Below are 6,000 nucleotides of genomic sequence, written 5' to 3' on the forward strand. Positions count from 1 at the left end.
CATTGACACTACCCTGTACGAGGACAGTGAGAAGACGAATACATCTCTTGAGGGCTCGCATACTCCCAGTGCCAGGGACACTAGGAAGGAAGGTGCCACTCCCAAGGCCAGGGAAAGCAGGGAGGAAGTAGGCACTCCCAAGGGCAGGGAGACTAGGCAGGTAGGAGCCACTCCCAAGGGCAGGGAAAGCAGGAAGGATGTAGGCACTCCCAAGGGCAGGGAGACTACGAAGGAAGGTGCCACTCCCAAGGCCAGGGACAGCAGGAAGGATGTAGGCACTCCCAAGGGCAGGGAGACTACGAAGGAAGGTGCCACTCCCAAGGGCAGGGACAGCAGGAAGGATGTAGGCACTCCCAAGGGCAGGGAGACTACGAAGGAAGGTGCCACTCCCAAGGGCAGGGAAAGCAGGAAGGATGTAGGCACTCCCAAGGGCAGGGAGACTACGAAGGAAGGTGCCACTCCCAAGGGCAGGGAAAGCAGGAAGGATGTAGGCACTCCCAAGGGCAGGGAGACTACGAAGGAAGGTGCCACTCCCAAGGGCAGGGAAAGCAGGAAGGATGTAGGCACTCCCAAGGGCAGGGAGACTACGAAGGAAGGAGCCACTCCCAAGGGCAGGGACAAGAATAGTCACAAGACAAACGCACCTAAGAGGAGCACGGACAGTCCCAGGGGCAGGGACACACACGGGCAGAAGGGGTGTCCTGCTGATATGTACACCACAGACGACAAGTCTGCTGCCTGGAAGAGGGCACCATCCAGGGAACAGGGCAAGTCCGCAGACTACAGTACTCCTACGGAAATGGAACATCCAAGGCCCAAGGACTCGCCCATGAACAGTGGCGCTGTCAGGGACAGGCATACATCACCCATAGTTGCTCTGAGACAGCTGTTTTCTGGCAAACGGAATACAGAAGACTCAGCAGTGGAGTCACCCCTTACCTCCACTCCCATCATGGCCCGTCAGGGACGGATGCAGGTGGACCCTGTTGTGGCATCCCCCATGACACATGTTGCAGAGGCCACAAGGCAGCCACACAGCAAACGACAAGCAGGCTCCAGCACGTCCCCAGAGACCATTCCCCCCCCAGCACATGCACATCCCATGGTGGGTGAAATTGCTTCTCAGTCCGGTCGACTTGTGAGTCCTGTCCTGTCCAGGGTGCAGGCACATGTCCAAAAGAAGCGTAGACACACAGCATTGACACATGCCCAATCCGATATCGGCCAATTGCAACTATCCCCCGCTCCCAGAGCCACCCTGCCTCCTGGACCATACAGCCCTGTGGCTCATCATTTCAGTGGTCACAGTGGCGCTGGTGCAGTTGACTCGCATGTGTCTGTTAGTGGCAGGGTATCAGTCGAGACATATCCTGTATCAGGTGCTGGCAGTGTATCTGGGTCTATGGGCCATGTGTCAGTCACTCGGGCTGTGTCTGTGTGTCACACTCCTGTATCAGGTGCTGGCAGTGTATCTGGGTCTGTGGCTCACGTGTCAGTCACTCGGGCTGTGTCGGTGTGTCACACTCTTGTATCAGGTGCTGGCAGTGTATCTGGGTCTATGGGCCATGTGTCAGTCACTCGGGCTGTGTCGGTGTGTCACACTCCTGTATCAGGTGCTGGCAGTGTATCTGGGTCTATGGGCCATGTGTCAGTCACTCGGGCTGTGTCGGTGTGTCACACTCCTGTATCAGGTGCTGGCAGTGTATCTGGGTCTATGGGCCATGTGTCAGTCACTCGGGCTGTATCGGTGTGTCACACTCCTGTATCAGGTGCTGGCAGTGTATCTGGGTCTGTGGCTCACGTGTCAGTCACTACATCTGTGGCTGTGTGTCACACTCCGGTTTCTGGTGCTGCCAGTGTGTCCGATGCGGGTACTTCACGCAATCCACCTGATAGTGTGCTGTAAGTTGCTGTACTGTGCCCTCTGATGTTCCTGCTCTGGTGTCCACACTGCCCTGTTGCTGTTCTGATACTGATGTACTGCATCTGATGTACCTGCTCTGGTGCCCACACTGCCCTGTTGCTATCCTCATACTGATGTACTGGCTCTGATGTACCTGCTCTGGTGTCCACACTGCCCTGTTGCTATCCTCATACTGATGTACTGCATCTGATGTACCTGCTCTGGTGCCCACACTGCCCTGTTGCTGCCCTGTTGCTGTTCTGATACTGATGTACTGCATCTGATGTACCTGCTCTGGTGTCCACACTGCCCTGTTGCTGTTCTGATACTGATGTACTGCATCTGATGTACCTGCTCTGGTGTTCACACTGCCCTGTTGCTATCCTCATACTGATGTACTGCATCTGATGTACCTGCTCTGGTGTCCACACTGCCCTGTTGCTATCCTCATACTGATGTACTGGCTCTGATGTACCTGCTCTGGTGTCCACACTGCCCTGTTGCTATCCTCATACTGATGTACTGGCTCTGATGTACCTGCTCTGGTGTCCACACTGCCCTGTTGCTGCCCTGTTGCTGTTCTGATACTGATGTACTGCATCTGATGTACCTGCTCTGGTGTCCACACTGCCCTGTTGCTGTTCTGATACTGATGTACTGCATCTGATGTACCTGCTCTGGTGTCCACACTGCCCTGTTGCTATCCTCATACTGATGTACTGGCTCTGATGTACCTGCTCTGGTGTCCACACTGCCCTGTTGCTGCCCTGTTGCTGTTCTGATACTGATGTACTGCCTCTGATGTACCTGCTCTGGTGTCCACAATGCACTGTTGCTATTCTCATACTGATGTATGCCCTCTGATGTACCTGCTCTGGTGTCCACACTGCCCTGTTGCTGTTCTGATACTGATGTACTGCATCTGATGTACCTGCTCTGGTGTCCACACTGCCCTGTTGCTGCCCTGTTGCTGTTCTGATACTGATGTACTGCATCTGATGTACCTGCTCTGGTGTCCACACTGCCCTGTTGCTGTTCTGATACTGATGTACTGCATCTGATGTACCTGCTCTAGTGTCCACACTGCCCTGTTGCTATCCTCATACTGATGTACTGCATCTGATGTTCCTGCTCTGGTGTCCACTATGGCCATGCTCCTTCCTAGACTGTGACTTTGCTCCGAATCTGCGTAAATAAAATTGGGATTAATGTGTCGTGCTTTGTCAGAGTCATTCTTGCGTGTGTGATGCTGGTGTGGATTGGTATTTTCTTGGGGGCGGTGGGTTCTGCTCAGGACCCAAGTCCTGCAAAAAGAAGTGGGGGGACGCTGAAATCACGACAGGAAGTGACGACACAAAAGGTGGCTTCCACTCAGTTGCAGTTTATAGTTATCATGCTCCCTGTTAAATTAGTGGGGGGACGCCGTCCACCCGCGTGGTACCCCGACTTGAGCCCTGGTTCTGCTACGTGTCACTCTCCCCTACCTGGGTCACGGCCCTTGGAGGCGTTGCCGTACACAGGCATTTGTGCATTTTGGGACATGTCACTCCCCCCTCCCTACGTCACCGCCCTTGCCGGTACTCCTCTCCAGACAGCGAATGCTTAGGTGCCTACCTGCGTAGTCGTCGATGGTGGGCCAAGACGAGGACGTACTGGATCGCGTAGAGTATCGGGTAAGCCTGTAGTGCAGGGTCCATGTCGGCGTGCGGCTCGTGGTGGGTATGGTCGCTGTGGAGCATCCGCCGTGTTCAGGCAGGTTGTTTTTCCGCCGCGCTTTTATGTGTGTTTTCCGCCATCTTGATTTGGAGGACGGTCCTAGTTGTCAGTCCGTACGGCGGAGTCTCTGGAAAGGTTACGTCTGCCGCGTAGTTGGGTGTGGTGGTGCGGCGGACCTTGTTCTACCGCCGCGGACGGATTTTGGCACGTATTTCGTATCCTGATTTGGCGGACGGAGTGTCCGCGACGGGCGCACGGAAAATAGGCCTGTTCCGCATACTCAGGGTCTGCGGAGGCACTTCCGCCCACCATCCTAATGACCCCCTTAGTTTATTTCAAGCAAAGTGTGCAGTGATAAATCTCATTCAAAAGGCGGGAAGTGAGCATTGCATGGACTGCCTTGGAGGTTTGAGAATGTCCACAAACATGTGTATATAGGAATTCTGAAACCTCTCTCGGACAACTTTCCACCCCGAAAATGTTTGAATATTTGGTTCAGCCAAGGAGTAACTTTCCAGAAGTACTGGATACTAAACTCAGGTCAATCATACTTGAAGAAAATATTTGTAAAGGTCAATTTTCGCCTGTGTCCATGCATTTCCGTTATGTGAGTGTGAACTAACACACAGAGGCAAGTAGCTTTAGGGGGTGTTTGGGTTGTTAAACCTCCTAATCAATTTATTTTCTGCTGAATAGTTGGGTACAGGTGCTATCAGTCGGTATGGTGAGGTGTCTGATTTCACCTGGGATTTTTGCCTGCACACTCTGACTAAAACACACACACACTCACTCTCTCATATGTGTTTTGAAAGTCCTCAAAACTGTTGGGTATTTTACAAATGTTGGTAAGTAAGTAAGTAGGTTAAGAGACTTTATTTCGGTTTTGATTCAAACCATAAAAGTACATGTACAATATAGACAAATGTTGGTGTTTCTCTCACTTAGTGCTCCTACCAATCAGCATTCATCACCCTTTCCACTGCCCCTGAAGCCCCTCTCATGCATGTGCCCTGCTTGTCCTATAATTAGTTTTAACATTATATGCCAGCTGATTGTTGGAAAATATGAAGCTCACCCCCCTAATCTTCCTGGCCAAGCTACGCCCCATTTAACATATGCTGAATTGCCTTCGCCTTTGTGCAACTGCACGTTTTGTGTGCTATTACACCATCATGGGATAACGTTATGCATGATTAAAACAATTTACGAGGGCAACTCTACCTTTTGCGAAGCTTTCGTAAAACAAATTATATCAGACTTTAACACGTGTGAATTGTGCCAAGACAAATCTTTACCTTTTTACCTTTGTGAATCCAGTGTTATGTGCATGCAAACATTTTGGCGTTTTTGTGTGGGAAACACTGCAATTTATATGTGTAAAATGGATGCTTAAATCTATCTCAAATAACTTATATTTCACATAAACTACTTGAAACCTTCGTTTGTTGTTCTAGGTGCAGTATTATTCAGTGTCTGCCATGGCTTTTAGCTCGTTTAGCTTCAAGATTGGTCATAACTGATGTTTCAAATCATAGTTTCTAGAGTTAAAAAAAAATAAAGCGCAGGTATATTAAGCCCATGAAATATTTATGTATGCTTTCAGTGCTTTACTAAATCTAAAAGTGCTGCATTAACTTTTCACAAGCTTAGGTGGAAAAATCTCTTGGCTGAAACTGCTTCGTGTGACCACTTTCTGCCAAAAGGGACTTTTCCCAGGGTTATGAGTGACTATAAATCACACACGGAGAGCACCACTCAGAGACACTCAACTGTGGCAGCTTGAGAAAACAAGAAGCAGAATGTGGCGAACCATTTGGAACACGAGACAACAAATTTCCTTTTAATAACTTAGTAAAACTGTTACTTTCCGTATTTTGAAATATTTACTGTCATTCAAACAAGTAGCTAAAATGTAATTCGCATGCTCCCGCTTAGCACTATTTATTTCATAGCTAGCAATCGGATAGAAGTTATTTATTCAATGGTGGAATCCAACTCTTCAATGCTAACTAAATTCTGCCAGTCAGTAAAGTTATGGAAAAAGTAGGCAGATTCTGAAAGTGGTGTCTGCAGGTTGCTGGTGACAGGAAGCTGCAGTAGCTGGAGGTAGACAAGACCTTTTGCTACAGGCGACCTGTGATATTTGAGTGATTGACATATATGTGGAGGTCCTCTGTAAATTCATTTTGTACCATAGGTGTGTATTTAGCTTTTTAAATTAACCTTGAGTAAAATAGTTTCAATGTAATTTAATATATGGGCCATATGTATCAAGCCGTTTTTGAATCGCAAAGGCCGAAATTCGCAGAATTTCGGCCTTTGCGACTCGCAAACGGCCGTTTTGCACGTTTTGGAATGTATGAAACATTCCCAAAATAAGG

The sequence above is a fragment of the Lissotriton vulgaris genome, chromosome 6, assembly GCF_964263255.1.
Source record: "Lissotriton vulgaris chromosome 6, aLisVul1.2, whole genome shotgun sequence".
Classification (NCBI taxonomy): Eukaryota; Metazoa; Chordata; class Amphibia; order Caudata; family Salamandridae; genus Lissotriton; species Lissotriton vulgaris.